Source organism: Parasteatoda tepidariorum, chromosome 5 (genome assembly GCF_982258835.1).
Source record: "Parasteatoda tepidariorum strain Cologne lab strain chromosome 5, Ptep-v5.0, whole genome shotgun sequence".
NCBI lineage: Eukaryota > Metazoa > Arthropoda > Arachnida > Araneae > Theridiidae > Parasteatoda > Parasteatoda tepidariorum.
This window is the reverse complement of record NC_141759.1, coordinates 62,224,571-62,251,739: the sequence shown is the minus strand read 5'-3', so window position 1 is coordinate 62,251,739 and position 27,169 is coordinate 62,224,571. Positions and strand designations below refer to the sequence as shown.

General features: G+C 30.0%; 1 protein-coding gene, 1 long non-coding RNA gene and 3 other non-coding genes across 18 annotated transcripts in view; 2 read left to right on the top strand and 3 right to left on the bottom strand.

The window, feature by feature from the left end:
• The window catches only part of LOC139426617 (uncharacterized), a 90,096-nt gene that overhangs the window by 17,486 nt on the left and 45,441 nt on the right, over positions 1-27,169 (top strand). For 9 of the 14 annotated variants that reach the window (XR_015433746.1, XR_015433750.1, XR_015433745.1 and 6 more), the window contains exons 2-3: positions 15,228-15,319; positions 22,307-22,406. This is a non-coding gene — a long non-coding RNA (uncharacterized LOC139426617). Of the gene's footprint in view, positions 1-15,227; positions 15,320-22,306; positions 22,407-23,839; positions 25,478-27,169 lie in introns of those variants that run through there. The other 5 variants (XR_015433752.1, XR_015433753.1, XR_015433742.1 and 2 more) reach the window with 2 other exon arrangements.
• LOC122271033 (putative serine/threonine-protein kinase DDB_G0277449) overlaps positions 1-27,169 on the bottom strand; it is a 116,600-nt gene that overhangs the window by 55,699 nt on the left and 33,732 nt on the right. The window lies entirely within an intron of this gene.
• On the bottom strand, positions 14,480-14,586 carry LOC122271038 (U6 spliceosomal RNA). The gene has a single exon (XR_006226131.1). It is a non-coding gene; the product is annotated as a U6 spliceosomal RNA (small nuclear RNA).
• Positions 21,570-21,676, bottom strand: LOC122271035 (U6 spliceosomal RNA). The gene has a single exon (XR_015434474.1). It is a non-coding gene; the product is annotated as a U6 spliceosomal RNA (small nuclear RNA).
• On the top strand, positions 26,489-26,650 carry LOC122271034 (U1 spliceosomal RNA). The gene has a single exon (XR_006226128.1). It is a non-coding gene; the product is annotated as a U1 spliceosomal RNA (small nuclear RNA).

Here is a 27,169-nt window from a genome sequence, read left to right as displayed (position 1 = left end):
GTAGGCAAGAAACTTGATTGCCAATATATTTCCAAAGATTTAAAATCCTAATTAATCCGCGAACCGGGGAAGGTTTTCGTGGTTTTCCTCTCCTTGTAAGGCAAATGGGGGGATAGTAGGCTGCTCAACAATGGTTATAAAATAAAATAAAATAGAACCTATGTTTAAATTATATAATTATTTGTATTTAAAATATATTAATTTAATTTCAATTTTGTCTATTTGATTATGTAAAAAACTGTAGAGCATAAAAAGCTATAATTAATTCATAGTCCACTTTTTTAAAGAGGCCTTTTGTTTCTATTATTTATATATCAAATGTTTAATTTTATAAGCATTATTTATTTTGTAAACAAGAGAATTTTTTTTTAATTTTGTAGTAAATTTTGCATTTTTTCTTTTGACAGCAAAAATTTTATTAATTCGTAGTTTAATTACATTTATGTAATTCCCTTTTATTTGCGCAGATAGAGATGTGCAACTTTCTTGAGAACTTAATTTTTTTTCATTATGTTTGATTAAGACAATAAATTTTAACTTGTTTATTTATTAAGGTTGGTTGGGATAAACTCCCAAAAACTTCATGTCTTTAAAAGGCTTAAAAAGGTTTTATATATCTTCAGATGTTTTAGCATTATCTTTAGTTTTGTGATAAACAGTGAAACTGAAGGAGGTAATTTCAAATCCGTGAAAAATTACTTGACTTGAAAAAAAAAATGAAAAGTTTAGGAACTTATTAATATTAATTTAAAAATTCAAAACTTACATTTCCTTTTTTTTCCCCTTCGTAATTGCACACACAAACAATAAAATCCTAAATCAATGAATTTCACTACAATATAAGACTTATAAATTTATGGAACTGCTAGTAGGAACCCACCAGCTCCATTAATCATGCTTACGTAAGATTTGTTTTTACATTTATCAGAAAAACGAATATTTTTTATGCCTAAACAATTAAAGAGGAACAAGTTTTGAGCGTTATTTAATATTTTAAAATATGAAAGAAATCAAAACTTGCTTCTACTTTCGAAACACAAAAGCGAAATTTATATATTTACATGAAAAAATTACATCTTTAGTAACAAAAAAAATTAACAATTTTAACTATTAATTATCTAATAATTAAAATTTCAAAGTATAACTTCATAAGTACGCGTGTCGTGTGCAAATTAAATGAATAACTGCTTTAATTTCTTGTTTTATGTGTTTTAATTTACATTTTTTTTCTTGCTTAAACAATAAGTGCTGCACTACTATTTTACTCAGATTTTCTTATACGTATTTTTGTTGGAGTAGAAAGTTTAAAATTGAAGGACTTGTTTTTTAGGACAACAATAACGTAAATAACGGCCACATCAGGGCGACTAAGCATAAGTAGTGATTTAAAAATAGTCTGGCAGTTAAAAAATTGAACTTTATGCATAAGAAATGCAATTGTAAATTCGATAGTAACTTTTCCTTCGAAAATGTATCCCATTTTATTATTTTTATTAAAAAAAGAGTTGTAATTGTTAAGAATATTTTATAATATTGCGAAATTTGGTTTATTTCAAGTTTAACATTTTTCTTTTTTCGAAATCATCCTTGTAAATTTTACCATACTTTACTTTAAGAAATACTTGAAAAGAAATGCCTTATATCACCAATATGAAGTTTTTTTTTAATAACTTAAAACTTTCAAATTCTGAAAAAATGGCCTTTGTTAAAAATGTTACAATCAGCCACTGGGTAGAAATTTCCGAAATTCGCCATATATCCTAGAAAAGCAATATCCTAGAGGGATGAATACAGCATTTTCCAAAAGTAATATTTTAACTTTAAACTGCTCTTTAGTATGATTTTCAAAGACCTACCTAACAAATTACCAAAAATTTCACTAGATATCATTAAAAAGCATAGACATTTTTTATTTCTCACTTAGAGACTGTATTTTGTTTTTAAAAAAATCAAAAAGGTTTTCTCTAGCAATTTGGAACCATACTTAACAGTTATTTTGACGAAGAAATAGACTTATCTTGTATTCCTTTACGAAATATTAAAAAGTAATCTTACCTTGAAAATTTGTTGTAAGTCACTACAACTTAATTCAGGGCTCCCACTTTTTTAACAAAGCAAAATTTAAGAACTCTTAAGGACTTTTTTCTGAAAAAAATTAAGTATTTGTTTTGAAAAACTAAGGGCATTAAATATAGTATAATAATTGTTCATCCTAAAATTTACATATGCCCCCAGTGACAGTGTCAATTTATGCATTTTTTTTAAAAAAATAAATAAATAATAAGAGAGCAATTTCATTATAATTTAAGTACTGATACAATTGTATTCATTACCAGGAAAATTTCGCGAACACGAGCTTGGTTTGTTTGAGCGGGCCCACTTAAAGAAACTCACTTCTTCCCAAGGTGGTGTTTTTTCAAAATTTATTGAACGAGATCATTAGGTTTTGCTTGAAAAGCATAATAATTGTCCTTAGAACAGTACTTTTTTAATAATTAAAGAAAAATTAACTTGATACATAAATTGGTATTTATTCAACTCATTTTAAGAGCATACTAATGTGCCGTTAATTATAATGGGAAAATAAAGTGACTGTCCTTAATAAAACAACGAGGATTCTTAAACCTTGCGAATATTTTTTAATTTATATAAAATAATAATTGTAATTGTTAATAAAATTTCCATTACAAGTGAACTTTTAATATAATTAATATTGCATTTTTTTAAAAATATTTAGACTTATTACAGTGATTTAAATTAAAAATTAAATTAAACTACTTCATTTATAAAAAAATATCTATTTTTATGAAGTGAAATTATTATGTAAATTAGGGATGTGGAACAAGCAGCTCGACAAACTTTAATGTGCGACTTGCTCTAGCAACTTGAACAAAATAAAAAGATTAATGCAATTTTTTTCTTTTTCTTTGGAAAAAAAAATCGAAAATTTATAATTGCGCATTTAGGTTTTTGACGCACCCAATCTCTCTCAATGTAGTTTTTCGATTGCTTTTTTCCGTTGGTTAATGCTACGAATTTGCGCATAGTTTTCAAAATACCAATATTTTTAATATGACTATATATCATTTCGAATTTTGTTTATCACTTTTGACCCTCTTCGTGTATGCCGATTTTATGATAAATCCAATGACTTTTCGCTAGGTACTACGCTTTTCCCCGTGATTTAAAAATCCTGACATGTATAGTTTCACGGAACACGAGTTATGAATCACGATTTAAAATAATAATTTTTTACGTGCTCTAATTGTGCCGATTTTGACATAAATATAGAGGTTAAATGTTCTTTTCTTCTTCCTTTTTCGGCAGCTATTGATGAATTGTGATTTTGAATATCCCGATATTTTAACACATATTAGAACTCATGAAATTCGATTCTATATTTTTTTGGTAATTTAAAAAGTATTTACGTATTTTAGCAAAATCGACATCTTCCCAAAGAGAATAATAATAATAATAATAAATAAATAAAAACGAGTTGTATAAATTTATATTGAACGCGAATCCCTTTTGCAGGAGAACATTTCAATACACGTGCACAATTCTATAGTATCATGAACTTGTGCATGTTCAATAACAAATATCCAACCTATTCGTTCTCATGATCGCATGATTTAAAAATCACATGTCGTGATTCATGTGTTTTTAAAATCATACGTTTTGATTCTTCTCGTAAATAAGTCACACATCGTGATTCGTATTCTGGAGATTAAAAAATCATACGCTGTGAATCTTCTTCTCGCAATTTAAAAATCACACATCTCGATTTGTATTCACGCTATTTAAATATCACACATAACAATTCGTGAAGTGATTTAAAAATCACACATCGCTCTTTGTATTCTCGCGATTTAAAAATTAGGAAAGGAAGAGCACCATGTGAGACAAATTCCAAACACTGAATAAGTTATTTGCCTTAAGTTTAAAACTGATCACAAGATTAGTTTCTGCAGAAAGACTTGTTTTCCAGAATGAATTGGGCATGTTCTAGAGATTGTGGAACAATTTTTAAACAAAATTATTAAATTTTCATTTAACAGCCCGAAAAAGCTATCAGATGATCAAGTAGATAAAATTATCACAATATTTGAAAATTTTGCAAATTGCAGGTTAACCCGTAAGAAATTTTTTAAGCCATGAGCTACTTAGATGGACCATCTTGTATCATTTCTGATCATATGCTGGGAAATTTGTATATCCTTAAATTTTAACAGTAAAAAAGTGTAATCAAGATGAGTAGCGTAATGTAAATTTTAATTAGTTGTTAATATATATGTGTATTAATTGTAAGTAGTGTCATGTTAAAAAGTATTGGTCATAAACAGTTGTAAACAAGTATCTTAATAGTTTCCTTACGGAGGGAATCTTAAATGATTCCTTCAAAATTAATGGTTTATTTTCTTTTCTCCTATCATTTATTTAAAATGTTTTAAAGTTGGAGTATATTGTTTACTAAATGTTGAATCTTATTTCGCCCTGCAAAGGTTTTGCTTTAATTAAACTTACATTTAATTTATCAACTAGAATATTTAATTTTTTTAAAATTTAATTGTATGAACATTAAAAATTTTTAATGTTAAATTTATCGTGAAATGAACTTTAGTATTTTGTAATGTGACAAAAAAAACATGAATTTTCTCATTATTTTGCAATTTATCTAAATTTTTTCCCTAAGTAATCAGTTTTTAATTTTAAACACTTAAAGATATTTAATTTCATGCAAACATATTACATGGTTAACATGTCGTTCTAAATGCTTGTCATGCGGCCTTTCAATCTGCTGTGAAAGTGGCCCTTCACTCAAAAAGGCTGTGCATCCCTATGCAAATTATTATGCAATTTTTTTCACATCTTCAAAAAAAGAATTTTTCCCCCGTCTATTTATAAAATGAATTATAGAAACATTTTATAGGATTAAAATACAATTAAGCTTGAGAGGATTTATAATTTTCGAACAAAGATATTTCATATATTAGTTCTCAATGTTACATATAAATAAAATGGTCTAAAACGATTTTTCATGGTCAGAAAATTGTTAAGGTTCCTTAATTAAAATATAAATTTAATTTTTCATAATTCTCTACTATTGTTATGATTCAGTTCATTAAAAGCAGTAAGCGATTTAAATATTTTGAAATTATTACTAAATGGCAAATATGTTACATTAATTTTTATAATTAGCTATATATAAAATTATTTCCAGCCAAAACTGTAATTAGGAATTAATTTCACATATTACTAAATAATTTGGCAAAAAACATTTATCTTTTGCTTACAGCTGTTACAATGGTGCACCCTAAGCAAAGGGTTAACTAATTTTAAAGCAGCCTTTTTCCATAAGGGGTTCCATTTTAAGCAAAAGAAAGAATTTATAAAAAAAAAAAACAATACATTCATGAAAGGACATCTCTTCTTGTCTCTTTAAAATGTTCTACTCTTGATGGCATGGTCTCATTCCAGGAGGTAAAAAAAAACGATTCATTGTTTCTAATATTTTTGTAAGACTAAAAAATTTTTTTAGCTTCAATAATTAAAATGAGATTATTGCATAAATTTTTTTTTAATTTTTATTAGTGCTTATTTAGTTTTGATTTATTATATTTGAACAGTTTCGTATACTGGAGATTAGATGGCCATTTGAATAAAAAAAATGGAATAAATTTGAATATGAGCTTCTAACAACTTATTTATGCCAAGAAAACATATTACAGGGGAAAACTTATAGAATTAATTTCCCAACTGTGCATAGTGTTTAAAATATTATTTTCAGCAATGGACACTAGTTTCAATAACTATTTGCAAAAAAAAAAAAACTAGAACCTTAAAACAAGATTTTACAGGCCTGCACATTAGTTTAATAACAACCCTTTCATTACTAAGGCAACATAATCTTCAGAGTGCTATTTCTAGAAATATTTAAGACAAAAATGTTTGGTAATTTTGTTTAAATTTAATTAGTTTAATACTTTTGTATAAATGCAACAACATTGAGCAAGTCAGCGTCATTACAATTAAAGTTTTGTTGCACACAGTGATTAGTAAAGCGTTAGTCAGGTAATGAAAATGTGGCATCTTTTTTTAAACATTACTTAAAACTGTCTATTAAGTTAAGAATCAATTTGATATTTGAAATTCTAAATACATAATTTATGAACATAAATAGTTTTTACACTTAGATTTCTGTAAAATGATGCATAAAGTTTCAATGAGATAGAATCTTAACTAAACATTCTCTCTTTGAAAAAATAAAAAAAAATTTGTAAAAACTATACAACTTGCAAAAAATGGTAGGTGCTGCTTACAGGATATGTTATTAAAAGGTACATTAACTCTGTAGTGTGAGAATTGGAAATTTATTAAAAAACATGCATATAAACACAGTAATTGCTGAACAAAAACCAAACACAATAGTTTTATTATATTGACATACAAATACATTCTAAAAACACTGTTGCCCTTCAAAAGGTAACACTGAAGTTTTAAACATGCTCCTCTTTCAGAAATTAACCGGATTTGAATATACAGCTGATTGAACAAACTTTCATCACCTAGGACAGACAAGATGCTTAATAATGACAGGCTGCTCCAGCTTCCACCTCTAGGTTAAGTAAATGCTTGTAAATTTGGCTCTCCTCAGAATAATGAAAAGAACAGACCTGAAATTCAACTTTTAAAACATGCATGATTGCAACCATTTTCCACATCACCTAAGAGCAGGGCTGTAAACTCTCTATGCTTTTTTGAAGTGAAATTTCAAATAAATATTTTCATTTTACTCTTACAATAATCTTAAAAGAAACTCTTAACACTTTACAAATAAGCAAAGTAAATACAGCTCTGCTCAAGAGGTACGGTTGCACAGATGCGTTGACCCCTTTTATTAGGTTGTTCCAAAAACATATTTAAAAACTGATTATTATACTTAAAATACTAAACACTCTATAATTATGCAAATTTCTTTTTTATTTGAAATGATTTAATATCTAAAAAAAAAAAAAAACAACCTTTAAAACAACATTGCATAGGGTTTAAAATTTTTATAATCCATTATTCTAAATAGAAAACCAGGAACAAGTAATAAGTACACTATAATCATTATGGAACAACCTAACAGCATATAGCAAGGCGGGTTCCCCAAGAGGCATATATTCCTTTTGTGTCATGACCATTTAATACTTATTCTCACTTAAATCTTTGAATTCCTTTACCCTTAACTTGAAGAGAAGAAAAGTTTACATTTTATAGATATTTTAGGCATTACATTACTTTGTGTTATAAAATTCTTAAACAAGAATGGCACAGTCGCTCAAATTTATCAAAAAAGGTAAAAAATGTTATGGATTTTATAAAATCTTTAGGCACTCATTGTTGGTAAAAATGGTCATGACACTATACAATAGAACACCATTTATAAATCTCCAAAAAATAAGAATTAAAAGGCAAAAACATGAATGAACATTTTTTATACTATACCCTTCTAGGATTGTTCAACAAAATTTCCTAATCTTTCATACTGTTATATTGGCTCTACCATTCACAAGCAATCGATAGAACCTGAAATTAAAGTTATCAAGATTATTTATTTATAAAATACTTAAAATGATTATGAAAAACTGCTTCTACTACAGTGGTTTTAAATCTTTATCAAAATAGTGGGAAAGACAAATAACAATATATTTATTTTGAAATCAATGTAATAAATAAAAGTATATTTTATTTTGAAATCATAAAATAAGAGTAATGAAATTTTTTTGATTCATTAACAATTACAAATCAGAAATTTGTGTTTGGCAGTTTAATGCACATTCCTGGAGTTTTGGGTATAAATATAAAAGCTGAAAATTAATTAAATAGAGAGAAATATGGTTTCCATTAAAACGGAAGCTAGAAAAAGCATAAATATTGAAAAGATTGATGAATCACATTCTTTCTTAACAAATTCAGCTATTCTATTTTTTTTATCTTGAAAAGCGTAACAGAAAATATATATATTTTCAGGTACCTTCTCTTAATTTATTCAAGATATAACAACTAAAAAATAAAAAAAATTGTTATTCATAGAAAACCCTTTTCTTTTTAAACACAACCACCGAGTTCTATTAAAAGGTAAAGGCACAGTTTCAGTCTATCAATAAATAGATGTGAATTAGACGGGGTACTTACCAATATGTAGAACAACCACATCAAATCCACTAAACTCCTTTAAACATTTAATTTTAAATCCTGGAAAGTTTGCGACCTAGAATTACATCAGGAAGATGAGGTTTCAAATATTTCAACATTGAATCCCTGATTACATAAGCCTTCATCTAAATGAAAATTTAGATTAAAAAAAAAATTATATATTAGAAGAAATACTCATAACATGCTTAAACACATACTAGATCACAGAGTGTTAACTAATTAAATTCTTTTAGTTTATTTGTATTTCTTTTTCATACATTAAAATTATTTAAATGTAGATAATTATAAATCATATTTTTGATTTTAACAAATGAAACAAAATTATGAGCTAAAATTACACTTTAATATGATTGAAATATGCATACAATATTACAGGTATTATACAATACTGAGTTATAAATTACACCATGACTTTTAATAGCTCAGATCACATGTTTTTTGTAAGCAAATGCATACCCGCCACCTAAACACATTTTGCTGTAACAGTCTAAATTATGATATCCGAAGATACAACACAGAAGATTTATGTACTATAATATATTGCAGAAATGTAGTCCTACTTATTTACTGAACACTTACATTTATAGAAAAAAATACATAATTTTAACAATCAAGAGATTACAACATTTAACACTAATAAAGGTAACACGTGATAAAATAAATAGATGAATAGTATAGAATAGAGCATTTAAAATCCAAAACTATAAATGAAAATAATAAAACCCTACAACATAACATAACAGATCTGATAACATGCTTGCGGAATTGAATATAATCACGGTTTCTTTATATTAGCTATACGTTTATTCAACATTTACACGTTCATAGGGGAAAAAAAAATAATTAACTATATCAATAATCGAGCGATTATAATATTTATAAATATAAGATTTAACACGTGATGTAATAACATACAACATAAAAATTGAATATTTTTTAAATTCAAAACTTATAATAAATAAACTTACCATAAGAGATTATCCAAGTCTTAAAATCAAGTATTAATTATTAAAATTAATAAAATCAATGTATATTAATAGCGAATCTAAAACACGTGCTACAATGACTACGAATATGGAGCCAAGGCACAAAGCAGGGTAAAAGGACTGACTGGCGACTAAAACAGCAAATAATGTAGCCACGAGAATTAAAATAGTAACCTTTTAATCGTTGCCACCACATAAAACAGACCTTCACTTCCTTTTAATCTTAGGCGAAAATCTACAAAAATCATAAATGACGGCAGGTTACCGCTGTGAGGAAGTTATCCAGTAATAATTTGTTTGCTGGTTGATATTTTTAAAAAAATTTAATGTTTTAATCTAGGTTTATTTCATTACCTTGTAACTTTAAAATGACAATGGAGGGGAAACACAATTTTCCATGAAATTTTTTTTTATCGCGAACTCGAACTGATCGAACTCGCATATCGTGTTTTGGTGGGAAGGGCAAATAGAATAAAAAGGGCAAAATCTAGACAAATGGGAACATTGCTATCTAAACAAGTGAGTTATTGTTCCAAATGTATTTTTTATATTGAATCAAATCAGAAACAAACACCATTTATAAACATCATCAAAACATATTTAAACATCATCAAAATGATTATGGAATCAGTCGGTATTCGACCGAAAGGACACGTGTTCAACCAACATTCAAAAATACACCAGGCCATTTTGAGTGGTGGACAGAAAAAAATTGGTTTTTATTTTTTGTTCGTATTTAAAAGATTCTCACTAAAACCAAAAAATGTCGACTTATTTTCTGAAAAATTATTTTTAAATACCAGCTCTCTAATTATAGTGTTGGAAAACTCAAGATTTTTAAAGTTCATTTATCAAATATTTTTTTTTTATTTATTTATTATTATTTTTTTGCTCTGTTTTCAGTGTCTGGGTGGTGCAGTTGGTTTGTCGTCGGCCTTCTGAGCCCAAGTCTGCAGGTTCGATCCCCTGCCCAGACACCGGATTTTCGGGATGCAGAAAATCCTCAGCGGTCATGTCGTATGATTATGCGGCATGTAAAAGATCCCTGGAATGCCTTATTGTCAAATATGGCTTTTGCATTTCCGGCAAAATTAAATTCCTAGTGCACTTTAGCATCCATCCAAATAGAGTCTCGGTGCTGTCATCTAGTGTGGCAGAAACTAGACGTCCAAATTAACATGACCAACGGTATCTCACCCATTGTGGTGGTCCTGAAAGAGTGGATACCACCTCTGGAGAACGCACTAAGTCTGCTCATCGGTAAGGCCGATTGTGCAGCTCATTGGAAATAAAAATAAAAAATTTTAAAAAATATCACATATGTAGGAGGACAATCCGGAAACTAACCTCTATTTCTCCACAAATAAGACACGCACATAGATTAAAAATAAATTACATATTTGCAAAGATACATTTTCCCCAATTTTTTTTAAAAATAATAATCATGGACATTCAAGCACTTATCATAGCATTTTGCTATTCAACTCAGCCGAACGCTATTTTAACCAACTTGTCACAGCAACTATATACAATACTAGGGAGGTAAGCATTCTGTTCGCTACCGCTCACCAACCCCGATAATTTCTTCGCAATAACTTTATTTTATAACCGTCGTTGAACAGCCGACCCAATTTTTTTAGTTTACAACTACTAATGTTCAATTCCGCAACCGTGTCCTTTTGAACCCAATCCGGAAGACATGGAGTCAAGTGATGGCAGAAATCTGCCTTCCTGGAGGACTTTTTGATGGAACTAACCCGTATTTGCGATACAGGAAGAGGAAAACCACGAAAACCTACAATAGATTAGAATACCTACGAAAACCTACAATAGAACAATAGATTAGAGCAGTGGTCGGCAAAGTGCGGCTCCGGAGCCGCATGTGGCTCTTTGGCTCCTTAAGTGCGGCTCTGGCACAAATATCCACGGAAGGAGCAATAATATTTTCATTTTAAAATTCTTCTATAAATCGAGAACATGTATAATTTTTTGTTTAAGTTAAAAGATAGATAGGTAATTAAAATTTTATATTGTAGTAAAAATACGTAACGAACATCGAGTTAAAGTTTATTAGTTTTCGTAAACGTAAACACAAACCATGCACAAGCTACAGGCTGAGATTGTTCGTATGTTTTCGGTGTACAACAGTGTGATGCAAAGGTATCACAAGCATGCGCACATACTTTTTCTAAAGGAGTGAGGGTACAAATTGGCATCACAACACAAGTGGTCTGCTTTGAATGACCTGGAGAAGGAAGACATGATCATATTCAACGCTTGGAATAGTATTCCTGACTCTTACGATCAGCTGAAAAATCTCGTGTTTGCTGTTCTTTCCCTTTTCGGTTCTACATATATACGCGAACAATCTTTTTCAAGCATGTACATTATCAAGAGTAAACTGAGAAGTCCTCTTATTGATGAGAACTTGGAATCATGAACTCAAACTAAACTCAGTGGCGCGAAAGCCCATAGAGGGCCAATGCCTACTGTGCTCATCTCAGTTTTCTTGACCTTGGGCTCTGGGGTGCAGGAGCAGATGTTCCGGTCAGGTGGTCAGTCGGACGCGGAACTCCCAGTGTTTAGTTCCCAAGCATGCTTGGTACTCATTTATCGACCCACTGAAGAGATGAAAGGCTGAATCAACCTTGCCCGGCCCCAGGATCGAACCAGGGACCTGTGGCACGACAGCGCGAAACGCTACCGCTCAGCCACCGGGCGTCGACTTGGAATCATGCCTAAAATTAAAAACAACAGCATACAGATCTGACTTACTCAAACTTTCCAAGGAGATGCAAGTACATTGTTCGCATTTATAAATATTTATTAAGTATGAAATTTAGTTTTATTTAGTGTACTACTTATTTAGTGTAATAAAAGTTTACTAAACAAGCAGATTTGGCTCCCAATTTGTTTTAAAAATTGTTGTAATGTTCATATTTGGCTCTTTGGCTAAAAAGTTTGCCGACCACTGGATTAGAGGAAACATCAATGTTTGGAAATATATACCGGGCAATATGGCTCTTGACCTTAAAAAAATATCAGTGTAGGGTATACCGGGCAAATGTATACCGGACAGTGGCACTGAACCTTAAAAAAACATCAGTGTAGGGTATACCGGGCAATGGCACTTGACCTTAAAAAAATATCAGTGTAGGGTATACCAAGCAATGGCACTTGACCTTAAGAAAACATCAGTGTAGGATATACCGGGCAAATGTATACCGGGCAGTGGCACTAGACCTAGTATATATTTCGGACATTTACCAAAGGTCTAGTTAAGTGCCATTACCCGGTATACACTTGCCCGGTATACCCTACACTGATGTTTTTTTAAGGTCAAGTGCCATTGCCCGGAATACATTTGCCCGATACTCCAAACACTGATGTTTCTTCTAATCTATCGTCAGTAAGTATTAAAATATCGAATAAATGTAATTATATCCACGAATAAATTAATATCAAATCGGATGTAATAAATATTTCAGACATTCACCAAAGCGACTATATGATTGCAACATTCACCGGTGAAAGTCAACAATCACCGATTTTGGTCATTCACAGTAACATGCACATCATTTACCTCATCAGGACGTTTATTTCATACTTTGCCTAAATAGCATTTGGCATTCTATACAATGCCTAGGGAAAGTATGTAATACTTCTCACGTTTCATACTTTGCCAAAAAACATCCTGCATTCTATAAAATGCCTAGGCATTCTATACAATACCGGCGTTTCACTTGATACAAAGTTATTCAAAGTACCTGCCAGTGAAGCGGGCATCTCACTTTTTCATCTGATAAGTTCAGCCCTTAGGCGACTGTGACTATTTACTTTAAGCTAGGGAGGGGGGAAGGAATACGGGGGAAGTCCCCTGAGTCAATTAGAAATTTAAAGATAATGAAAATGATATATGCACAACATCGATCGGCCATAGCTGGGATTCGTACCTGTTTCCCCTAAATCGGGGCAAACACACTATCCCCTGAGCTATCACAGCTCCCAGATAGAGTATATATTATTTTATTTTATAACCGTCGTTGATTAGCCGACCCACCAGAATCAATATTTCATAAAATATCTTACTAAATTTGCATAAATGATTCATTCTATTAAATTCGATCTAAACGGCCTGAATCGAATTTATCGTTAAATTAATATAATTTTTAAAGAGAAAACAATACATCACTTTTTGTATGTCAGTTTTGTACTTTATTTTTCCAGCGCTTTTTTCTTCCCATGAATTCTTTTTCACAATGTTGCTTTCGTCACCTGAAAATAATGTTTTACAATATATTTATTTCTAACAGGGAATCTAATTGAGATAGATCAGATATAAGTGATTATTATTTTTATTGAAAGGAAAATTTCATGCGTATTTTTGTTGTTTGGGGGGTCTGAATTTTCAAATGAAGGGGGATGCCCCCATCAGCTTTGAAGGGATGGGCACCTCCGATTTTCAGCATTGTCTATTTTATATGTAATACTTTTTCAGAAATTTCTGTTCATTTTTACCCGTGCTCATTTTTAGTTGATAATTGATCTGTTTTTTCTTTGAAATATATAAATACTATATGCCAATTAATTTACAAACTTCCTCAGAAATAAAAGAAAAAAAACGCACTTACATTATACTCCTAATAAATTTTTTATTCATTTTTTTCAAGCACTCTATTAATTTTCTTAGAAGCTAATTACTTGATCTTTGTAAAAACTTATATCAACTTAAGTTTTTTATAATATCATGTGACAGAGATGTAAGTTTCTTTTTGTGACATGTTTTCAAATTTAGAAATTTTACTTTAAAAATGTGAAAACAGTCTGTTTTAATTTCAACTGTAAATTTCAATCAAAGAAATTCATCCTTGTTTAAAGTAACATACATAAAAATCCACATGTACTAAATTACTGTTAGATTAATTATGCGACGCAGTTTTAATAAAACCATTTTCTGTAACAGATATCAATTTATTTTTCGAAGCCTTTCCTTTATCAAAAAATAGCACTATTCCGTGATAAAAATGATTAAATTAAAAAAATATTTTTTCCATCAATCAAATAATAACAGTAAGACATTAATAAAGCAATTGCATAAATTAAAGATAAAAAATGGAAATTCTCAAAAAATGTGGAATGCCCTAGAAACCTTCTGCACTATTTTTATCAGAAAACAAACAATTTCTTCGATAAAATGATTGAATTTTTTGAGAAAATAAATCTTCGAACATTCAAATAATAATGAAAATAAATCCCCTGGCATGAAAACATGATCAAATATAGAAATTATAAAAAATGTGGAACGCTTCACGATTTTGCGTGTCATCCTTGCGCAGGGGCCATGCTAATCTTCTCTGTATCGTTCCAATTTTAGTATATGTACTGCCGAAGCAAGTACATTCAAATACGTTTCAAATAATATTTATATATCTTACAATACTGAAAAAGTAATCATAGTGGTAGATACATATTTTTAAATATTTTAATAGGCTTTTTTGTTTTTTGTTCAACATATTTTTTAAAAACTTATTGCACATTTATAAATACTGAAATGGGTATAATCAATCAAGATACGTAACAAATTTCCAGAAGTGCAAGTAAGTTATTCCTTGCAGATTTGCAAATCCAATGCTAAGTTCAATGGATGTTTGTGTGAAGTATTCAAACAAGATCCATTTGTATTTGTAAAAAGATGTACGTAACGCCTACCAGAAAATAAAAAAAACGTCCTCAAAAGAAATACCGCCCATCAGATTTCTTTCAGAAAGAGCGCTACCACCACAGTTCATTTTACATTTGCTACCTTATTCCGATGAATATAGAATTTTTTTTTACTAGTAAGCCTACATTTTTTAAATTGAAAAGAATATTTCGTTTTTAAATGTCGATTAACAATTATTTTTTCAAACAAACAGATTTGACAGGTTAGATTTAGAGACAGATTTTTTTTGTTAAGTTTTTACATTAAATTTGAATAATTAAAGCGTATATTTGACTAAAAATTTCAATTCCTTCATTTAAAAATATTTTATGCTTTAGCCAAAACGGACGAAGGAAGCAGTAAATGCTACTGTCTACCTTTAAAAAGGAACAGCTAGGTAGTTCAAGTGATTACGTTGTTATGTTAAAAGGTAAGCACATAGTTTTCACTTTATAAATAATAGTCGTAAAAAAAATTGGAAAAAGAAAAACTTTTATGAGAGTAGATTTATTGCAGGAAATAAGGTTTATTTTCTTTATTTTAAATTCATGTAATCAATATGTTTCTTTTAATATTCGACACTTTTGCACTTTTGAACTAATAAATCGGAATACAGGGGAACGGGGAACTCCTTGGTCATGCAAACTGACAAAACTTACCGTCTCAAATATGTTACATGAAATAAGCTCGTATCGATAAACAAAACACTTAAATCCTTCTGGGTTATTTTACAGCTTGAGTACTTCATGACATGATCACCCACTACTGAAAATATTTAATCTCGGTCAGCATTATTTGTTGTGCAATTCGAGAGTAAAATAGGATATAATTAACTATGATCGGGATTTAAGCCCATATCTTCTCAATAGGGAATGAGGTCTAAATCGCTTATTTTATAAACTATACCGGTTCTCTAAAATACTTATTATTTCGGTTGTTGAAAAAAACAATCGAAAATTTACTATGCAGTTTCGTTTAAATGTATTACCGAGCAGTTCTGTCATTTGACAATTTTTAAGGTAGCGGTGTTTATGATAATACGGTGAAAAAATAAAAAAAAATGAATTTCAATGCTCATGTTCAATGCTTTCTTTATAATTGCACTCGGAAGTATTTGACCTTGTATATTTCGTTCGTGAGGTTTGCAAATTTAACGCTAATTTCGTTCGGAAAAATACAGATGTATATCAAAATAACTTTTCGTATAGTTTTTTTTTTTTTTTTTTTTTTTGGCTGAGTATTTAAAAACAAATGACGTAAAAATGTCACATCTTAAATTGGAATATATTATGCTCTTCTTCCTTACCCACCCTACTTCTACAAAAATGGAAACACTTAGTATTCACTGGAATGAATTTTTTAAAAAAAAAGCCCTGATTTGGAATTGAATGTGATATGGTGCTCCACTTAACAAGTGGTTCATATTTGAAAAAGAAAAAAAAAGTACATCTTTTGTTTATAAATGGTTTAAAAATTTTAAGACATTGCATAAGAAACTCTCTACTCATTTCTCCTCTAAGGAAAATAATGAGAACAATGAAAAGATAATTGGGATTGCTTAAATATATTTATAAAGCAGCTGATGTTATGTTCAGATCATGATTAAAATAAAATATTAAAACTGTTTTCAATTAACTCTGCTGAATGATTTAAATTGACAACATTTTGATTCCTCAGAGTTAATACTTTTACAGTGAAAACGTATTTTTTACTCTAATTTGCTATTATCAGGTATATCAACTTGCTCCACTTTGTAAAAATGTATTTTCTTGTAGTAACGTAAATTTTGTTATTTTCAGACAAGTATTTTTTATTTTAAGTATTTTTTCCACAAAAATCCTATCAAAAATGCAAAACATCATATGAAATGCAACATTATTATATTTATTTCGTGTTTACTGTTTTAAAGTCTTATTCTTCAATTTTTTTTCCTATTTAATGTACTACCAATTTCTTAAAACATTCGCAGGAAGAATATCAGTTTTCATCCCTGGTTGTTCATTGAGAAAATATTGGATATTTCATGAATGACAATATAACAATTATATTCCCGTATAACATTTAAAATAAAAACATTTGATCTTCACATATTACATTGCTTCACATATTACATTGCATCGTCATAAACTTCGAGTATCTTTCCATGCTTGATAAGCGTTTTGTAGGAAAACAGCTTTCGTGAAGTAATATCAAATTATACAGTAAGGCCAATTTTAAAAACAATAATTAATATAATTTAGCCGTATATTACTAAGGAATGCCTTTGTGGTAATATCACGTCCAAGTCCACTGTTATAAAAACTGGGCGTACCTTTAACTTAAGCGATTCCAGGAGTGGTTAGTCAAGTCTGATGACACAATTCCCGTATAACAATTAAAATAAAAACATTTGATTTTCACATATTACATTGCATTATCGTCATTTACTTCGAGTATCTTTCCATGCTTGATAAGCGTTTTGTAGGAAAACAGCTTTCGTGAAGTAATATCAAATTATACAGTAAGGCCAATTTTAAAAACAATAATTAATATAATTTAGCCGTATATTACTAAGGAATGCCTTTGTGGTAATATCACGTCCAAGTCCACTGTTATAAAAACTGGGCGTACCTTTAACTTAAGCGATTCCAGGAGTGGTTAGTCACGTCTGATGACACAATTCCCGTATAACAATTAAAATAAAAACATTTGATTTTCACATATTACATTGCATTATCGTCATTTACTTCGAGTATCTTTCCATGCTTGATAAGCGTTTTGTAGGAAAACAGCTTTCGTGAAGTAATATCAAATTATACAGTAAGGCCAATTTTAAAAACAATAATTAATATAATTTAGCCGTATATTACTAAGGAATGCCTTTGTGGTAATATCACGTCCAAGTCCACTGTTATAAAAACTGGGCGTACCTTTAACTTAAGCGATTCTAGGAGTGGTTAGTCACGTCTGATGACACCATTCCCGTAATTAAAATAAAAACATTTGATTTTCACATATTACATTGCATTATCGTCATTAACTTCGAGTATCTTTCCATGCTTGATAAGCGTTTTGTAGGAAAACAGCTTTCGTGAAGTAATATCAAATTATACAGTAAGGCCAATTTTAAAAACAATAATTAATATAATTTAGCCGTATATTACTAAGGAATGCCTTTGTGGTAATATCACGTCCAAGTCCACTGTTATAAAAACTGGGCGTACCTTTAACTTAAGCGATTCCAGGAGTGGTTAGTCACGTCTGATGACACCATTCCCGTAATTAAAATAAAAACATTTGATTTTCACATATTACATTGCATTATCGTCATTAACTTCGAGTATCTTTCCATGCTTGATAAGCGTTTTGTAGGAAAACAGCTTTCGTGAAGTAATATCAAATTATACAGTAAGGCCAATTTTAAAAACAATAATTAATATAATTTAGTCGCATATTACTAAGGAATGCCTTTGTGGTAATATCACGTCCAAGTCCACTGTTATAAAAACTGGGCGTACCTTTAACTTAAGCGATTCCAGGAGTGGTTAGTCACGTCTGATGACACCATTCCCGTAATTAAAATAAAAACATTTGATTTTCACATATTACGTTGCATTATCGTCATTAACTTCGAGTATCTTTCCATGCTTGATAAGCGTTTTGTAGGAAAACAGCTTTTGTGAAGTTATATCAAATTATATAGTAAGGCCAATTTTAAAAACAATAATTTGTATAATTTAGCCGTATATTACTAAGGAATGCCTTTGTTGTAATATCACGTCCAAGTCCGCCGTTATAAAAACTGGGCGTACCTTTAACTTAAGCGATTCCAGGAGTGGTTAGTCACGTCTGATGACACCATTCCCGTAATTAAAATAAAAACATTTGATTTTCACATATTACATTGCATTATCGTCATTAACTTCGAGTATCTTTCCATGCTTGATAAGCGTTTTGTAGGAAAACAGCTTTCGTAAAGTAATATCAAATTATACAGTAAGGCCAATTTTAAAAACAATAATTAATATAATTTAGCCGTATATTACTAAGGAATGCCTTTGTGGTAATATCACGTCCAAGTCCACTGTTATAAAAACTGGGCGTACCTTTAACTTAAGCGATTCCAGGAGTGGTTAGTCACGTCTGATGACACCATTCCCGTAATTAAAATAAAAACATTTGATTTTCACATATTACGTTGCATTATCGTCATTAACTTCGAGTATCTTTCCATGCTTGATAAGCGTTTTGTAGGAAAACAGCTTTTGTGAAGTTATATCAAATTATATAGTAAGGCCAATTTTAAAAACAATAATTTGTATAATTTAGCCGTATATTACTAAGGAATGCCTTTGTTGTAATATCACGTCCAAGTCCGCCGTTATAAAAACTGGGCGTACCTTTAACTTAAGCGATTCCAGGAGTGGTTAGTCACGTCTGATGACACCATTCCCGTAATTAAAATAAAAACATTTGATTTTCACATATTACATTGCATTATCGTCATTAACTTCGAGTATCTTTCCATGCTTGATAAGCGTTTTGTAGGAAAACAGCTTTCGTGAAGTAATATCAAATTATACAGTAAGGCCAATTTTAAAAACAATAATTAATATAATTTAGTCGCATATTACTAAGGAATGCCTTTGTGGTAATATCACGTCCAAGTCCGCCGTTATAAAAACTGGGCGTACCTTTAACTTAAGCGATTCCAGGAGTGGTTAGTCACGTCTGATGACACCATTCCCGTAATTAAAATAAAAACATTTGATTTTCACATATTACGTTGCATTATCGTCATTAACTTCGAGTATCTTTCCATGCTTGATAAGCGTTTTGTAGGAAAACAGCTTTTGTGAAGTTATATCAAATTATATAGTAAGGCCAATTTTAAAAACAATAATTTGTATAATTTAGCCGTATATTACTAAGGAATGCCCTTGTTGTAATATCACGTCCAAGTCCGCCGTTATAAAAACTGGGCGTACCTTTAACTTAAGCGATTCCAGGAGTGGTTAGTCACGATTGATGACACCATTCTCTTGCGTTCATTCCTTCATAACAAGCAACTCAGGCATCATAATCTAATCACATTACTAAACAATTAACATAACGTTTAATGTGTTCAGTTACGTTAAAAATACTGGCGCAGTCGACAGGATTATCACTATATTTATTAAGGATTCTATTACTACAAACTTTATTTCTTTTGAATAAACTGGTACAATAAAACTAATATAATAACGGAATTTCTTTTCTTAAATGTTCGATCCTGTCGACTGTGCCATTTTAATAACGTTACTGAATTTTTTATACATTATGTTATATAGTACAGTAATGATATTGTATGCTTCATGTTACGCCATTGCTAAAGTTTACTTCATCTAACTCATTACCTCTGTCAATCTAATGTATTGTTTCTTAATATCAATTCAAAGTATAGGTAAAGGGCTAAAGAGTGAATAGAATTGATAAGTCACTCCTTCGAAGAGACTCGTGTCACTCCGAGCTTCTGATTTAAGTTAGTGACGATCAACTTCTCGTTTCAAAAATAATTTTTTTTACGTGTAACTTTTTTGATACTTATTTCAATACATTCATTATTTTCCATAATTTCTTATTTTGAGGTAATTTTCTTCTCACCTAAGTGAAAAAATTTAACAATAGTAGTTAAATACAAGAATTATTATAAAACAAAAAATGAGAAAGCGTAATTTTGAATGTTTTACATCAGGAAATATAAAGGTGACATCAAATAAATTGTAGAATGTACTAGAAGAATTTTTGTAAGTAAAAAAGCATTATGTTTCTCGTTTAGACGTTGAAGAAATTTTAATTGCCATTGAAATAGAAACCGTCTCGTAACTTTAAACAGAAAAGAAAACAGAACAGAATAAAATCCTGAGCTTCAAAATTAAAAGTTATTAATGCTTAAAAGTCAAATTCTTCCAATTTCATAATTGATTTTTCACGTCATTATTCAAAATATTTATGTGTTTTAATTATAACGCCTTAATTTTAAATATTTATGAGCAAGTGTAATATTTTTATTATAGTGTTCAAAGATTTTTTTTTATTAATTAGCATTTAAGGCTCTTGTTTTTTGTGATAATATATACTAAAATTAGGCATTCCAATTAATAAACTATTGTTATCGAACAACATGTAACTATAAAAGTGTCCTTATATGCTTTCTGTTTATTTAACAACAAAAGTTAAAAATTAAATTTAGAAAACGATAACGACAACCATAGAGAAATTTTTCTAACTTTAAAATGTTATTTTTTTAATACTAAAAGGAATACCAAGAAAATGTAAGAATACTATATTTTTGGATAAAAATAATTTATTGATATAATTTAATAATTTTAACACATATCAATATCGACTTTAAGCCTTTCTACATTACCCTTATCAAAAAATAGCACTATTCCATAATAAAAATGATTAAATTAAATATATATTTTCTATCAATCAAATAATAACAAAAAAACATTAATAAAGCACTTGCATGAATTAATGATAAAAAATGGAAATTCTCAAAAAATGAGGAGTGCCCAACAAACTTTCAGCATTACTTTTTATCAGAAAACAAAAATTTTTCCTTGATAAAATGATTGAATTTTTTGAATAAATAGATCTTCGAACATCAAGTAATAATGAAAATTAAGCTCTTGGCATGATCAAATATATATATCATAAAAAATGTGGAACGCTTCACGATTTTGCGTGTCATCCTTGCGCAGGGGCCATGCTAATCTTCTCTGTATCGTTCCAATTTTAGTATATGTACTGCCGAAGCAAGTACACTATGTAGTGGTTCAAATAATATTTATATATCTTACAATGCTAATAAAGTTATAGTAGTGGTAGATACACATTTTTAAATATTTTAATATACCTTATTGTTTCCTGTTTAGCATGTTTTTTAAAAACTTATTACACATTTATAATACTGAGGTGGGTATAATCAATGAAAGGATGTAACAAATTTCTAGAAGTGCAAGTGAGCTATTCATTGCAGATATGCAAATCCAATGCTAAGCTCAATAGATGTTTGTGTGAACTGTGAATTATTAAACACGATCCATTTGTATCAGTAAAGAGATCTACGTAACGCCTACCAGAAAAAAACCCGCCCTCATAAGAAATACCGCCCATCAGTTTCTCCTTCAGAAAGAGCGCTACCACCGCAGTTCATTTTACATTTGCTATCCCATTCCGATGGATATATAATTTTTTTTTACTAGTATGTCTACTTTTTTTAATAAGGAATATTTCGTTTTTAAATGACAGTTGAAAAATATTATTTTTTTAAACAGACAGGTTAGATTTATAAACTTTTTTTTGTTGAGTATTTACATTAAATTTGAATAACTAAAGCATATGTTGGACTGAAAATTTGGATTCCTTCATTTTAAAATTTTCCATTCGTTAGTTTGTTAGTCAAAACGGACGAAGGAAGCAGTGAATTTTGCAGTCTGCCTTTAAAAAGGAACAAGAAGGTAGTTCAAGTGATTAAGTTGTTATGCTGAAAGGTAAAGGTGTTTTGACTTTATAAAGAATTATTGCGAAAAAAAAATTTAAAAAAATTGCAAAAAAAAAAAAGTTTCATGAAAGTAGATTTACTGCAGGAAATAAGGTTTATTTTCTCTGTTTTAAATTCGTGTAATCAATACGTTGCTTTTAATATTCGACATTTTTGCAATTTTGAACCAATAAATCAGAGCACAGGAGAACTCCTTGGTCAGGTAAACAGACAAACTTACCGTCGCGAATATTTTACATGAAATAAGCTCGCATCGGAAAACAAAACACCAAAATCCCTCTGGGTTATTTCACAGCTTGAGTACTTCATGGCATGATCGCCTACTACTGGAAATATTTAATGTCGGGCAGCATTATTTGTTGTGCAATTCGAGAGCAAAATATGAAATAATCAACTATGATCGGGATTTAAGCCCATATCTTCTCAATAGGGAATGAGGTCTAAATCGCTTATCTTAGAAACTTTACCGGCTCTACAATACTTATTATTTTGGTTGTTAATAAAAACAATCGAAAATTTATTTTGCCGTTTCGTTTGCATGTATTACCAAACTGTTCTGCCATTTGACAATTTTGAAGTTAACGGCTTATATGATAATACGAATAACAAATAAATAAATAAAATTCAATGCTAATTAAAATTTTCAAAATTTTTTAACACTTTCTTTTGACAAGAATTCGAACTATCTAGATGAGTAAAGGAGCTGGTACAATTGGGTATATCCGCCCACCCTCTAAAAGAAAATAAACATTTTCCCGGCGTGAATAATCTATTTCTTATGAAAGGGTATATGTCCTTCTTAACCACAAAATATAGTACAGTGAGCAAAATAAAAAGGATATCACCCTAAGAAACTTTCGTTCTAATGATCGGATTTTCTCGAATTAAGAGTCAATTTTAATGGTTTCCGGAGCTAATTAGGCTAATATGCTAATTAATGAGTGCTAACTATTAATTAAGTAACGAAATCAGACACAAAAATGCACTTTCTTTGAATATCCGAAGCACAGTACATGGGGATGCAATAGAGGTAATCATTATGGTAAACATTTTAATAATCTGGCCTAGATTGACCTAACAATTAAAATTTGTCCTAACAATAATAGCACCTCAAATCTCAGGCAACAGGAGCACACAAAAATTAATTATTCCCCTGTGTGATTTTCAAGTTAAGACTAGTGACAGTAATCAGGGCTCGTTCAGTTCTTCTAAAATTGAAAAAGTCGGAGCAGAATTAAGAATTTAAAATGCATTTTAATAAGTTTGCATTCGCTACTATGTTTAATATTTCCAAATAAACGTACTACTCGTAAAATGTCAAACCTGGAATTTTTTATTTCTTTTTATTTTATTTACCGCCCTTAGAATTGTATGTATATAAATTTCTTCCCCGGAAATTTTCAAGAGATTTTAACTTTACAGTCAGCTTACCACTTCTGCCGTTCTCTCACTTTGATCTATTCGACTTACACCAGCATATTACCTCTATTCCAGTTTTCCATGGGCACTATATTTATATCCTATGGAAAAGTGAGGTGTCGGCTTCGCGGACAGTTCCGTCGTAACTAACACGCATTGCTTACGCTTATGTAGAAATGAGAACTGAGTACCAGCCTATTTACATGCTTTAGCTCCTTCATCTCTGTGAGTTGATGGAAAATTTCGGAGCGAAGCTCCGAGGGATGCTAGATGTTGAACAGAGTCTTTAAAGCTGGCAGCTGTTGATGGAAAAAAAGGCGTAATCATGATTTATCAAGGACAATTCCACTCAGTAGAGTTAGAAGAAGTTTAATCACTTCCTCAAAATTTCTTGATTTTTTTTCTTCTTTTTTTTATTGGGAGAATCTAATCTATGGGCAGAAGATTCCGGGAAGGAATCCTTGCGAAGATGCGTCCTATTTCTCCTGGGGCGGGCCTCGCACCCGGAGAAATTTGCAGTATGATCTTTCAGGCAGTTACAACATTTTGCTAGTGAATCTCGTTCCATCACGCACTGAAAGATGAGATGCCCTTCGGCACACTTCATACGGCACGGAGGAGCTGAGCACAAGGCAAGCAACAGGGAATTTTTTACTTCGAAGTAGTAATAGAATAGAAGAAATGGATATCCGCATGCTATTTTATAGCCTAAGTAGTAACAGAATAGTAGCTAATAGAAGAAATCAGTAGCATCTTCATTACAGCACTTTTTAAATTTTTTGAAAACTGTACGAACCCAGATAATGCAAGAAAACAACGAAAATTTAAAACAATCAATAGAAATACATAGACTATGAACACTTCATTTGCTTCATAAATTCCAAAGGCTTTCACTTCATAATAAAGGTAAACTTTTGTGTATTCATGCATCTGTGTGTCTCTTATAACTCTAGAACCGTTTGCATTAGCATAGTAAAAATTTGCATAACGCGAGGAAGTGGCTGTTTTTACTCCTTAGCAAATTTTTCAATGAAACCTTTCAGGGGGGCTATTTCAAAAAAGTAAATTTTTCGTATAAGTTTAGCATTAGGCATTGTTACAAATTAAATTGAACACTATTTATATTTTTAATTATTTAAAATATAATATCAAAAAATTTAGTTAGCTTATAGTTCTATTTCATCAAATATGCAGTTTATTGCAAGTTCTTTAATAATTATATTCTTTTTGTTAGGTAAAGTGAACTTAAGAATCAATATGTGAAGGTTACGTCATCGAATTGGTATCACTATAATTGTCTAAAACTATGCGTTTTTTTGTTTATAGTTATGTTTTAGAAATGTATTTCTAAAGATAACTACAAAAAAAAATTTTTAATTGAAAATGTAAATGTAAAAATTGGAAAGAGCAAAATTGCTTGCCATTGGTAAATTCTAACTATCATGAATATCACTGCAGGCAATAACATCATCAGTTTTGCTACAACTTTGTAAAGATCGCGCAAAATAATAGCTAAGTTTTCTCATAACAACTTAAAAATGTTTAAGCTTAGCTTTCACTTGAGTATTACAAAAAGATGCTACATGATTTTGTACTACACGCGTACTATTTGTCTATTTTCCTTAAATTGTTAATTCTTTAGGCACGAGATTGGGTAGCACGAGAAACTTAAAACATCCAGATTTTTCTAAATATTCTTAGCATTTAAATTATTTTTTTGCGAATCGTCGCATGCCGAATAAGGCTAAGAATAGTGATTCTTTATTTTGATGAGTAAAACTTCTAATAACCTATTTTGCTTAATGTAGTGAATTCATAACACCTATAAAAATAGCAAATAATAATACATCAAAAAAAGTTGAAATTAGCTTAATAATTGCAAATTGTTAGACTTCAGGCTTCTTTATGGAAGTAACTAGAAAGGCTAATATCTTGAGATCCAGCCTTCGAAACGATTAGTCATTTTGATATTTTTTTAAAAATTCTATTTTGTGTACATAATTTGTCAACTGAAATAAAATTATTGCCAAAGGGGCATCGGTGCGTGTAAAAATTCAACGCAAAGGAAGTAAAATCAATTTAATGTAGGGTAAAGTAATAAAAATAATGAAATAAAAAATGGTTTACTATATCTTGCAAACTATGTTATCGATTCTAAATATATCCCGTTATAATATGACTAAAATTTTCAAATTTCTTCTGCTGATTTATTATGTAATATTCTAGGGTCGTCTAAGTCTTTTAATATTCAAAATTAAATTGCCTCTTTCATTTTATCATGAGTTTGCAACAAATTAAAATTAGTTTTAAAAGTTTTTTGTAGTTAATCTCAAAACGGTGTGGTTTTAGTTTTAAGCCTATCAAATAATAGTTACAAAAAATAAAATTTTTCGTATTGAATTTTTTTTTTCTCCAGAGCATTTAAGAAATTTAAATTTACATTAAATAAAAAACAAAATAAATTTAAATGTGCAAAGTAATAATCGTGTTGAATACGAATCAGTGATCCTTTATGCAAGAACACTTCATAGTTGCTGCGTTATCAAGGAAGACTTATGAGTATAAAAATTATTGCAAATATGGGTGCTTTAAAACTACCAGGAACAAAGAAATTTATTTGGTGTCAAGTTTTTTCCTTATTACTTATAGAGCATACTTACCTGGCACTGGGGATGCCTTGATCAACAAGGAGGCTCCCCCGAGCCGAGACCTTTCATTGCACTTAGATTGGTTGACGCTCGCCACATCCACAAATTGTGGTTGCTTGGGGTGCATAATTTTTGGTAGTTGGGACTGCGTTCGCGCTGTCCCTATAGTAATAACTTGAGATTAACCAGTTAACGGCTAAAGTCATACATGTAGGACTTTCCATTTTTTTTTAAAGAAATTCATAGTGGGGAGAGACTTTATTCAGTATTTTCTTTTATCTGGGTGAATTAAAAGATTTTCAGATACCAAAATGATTTAGTTATTTCTGATTAGATCTAGAATTATAAGGAGCAAGCACTTTTTAATCTATCAAAGACTTTTTGAATGCTCTAAGTAGAAAAACCAATTAATTTCGATAATATATTATACCACTCTTTCTATCAGTTCAATATATAAATTCGGGACAAAACGGGTTAAGTTGATAAAGAGTTCGGCGTATACATTTACTGTAAGACTAAATTTCGGTTTATGTGATAAATACCTTTTCTTGATGAAATTTCACCTCGAAAACGTTTATTCTTACAATTTACGTATCGCTTTATGTTATTATAAAATTTTGATGGGCGAAACATTTATGCAAAGAATTTTTTCAGTATTAGTGATAGAGTTTCTGCTTTAATGATA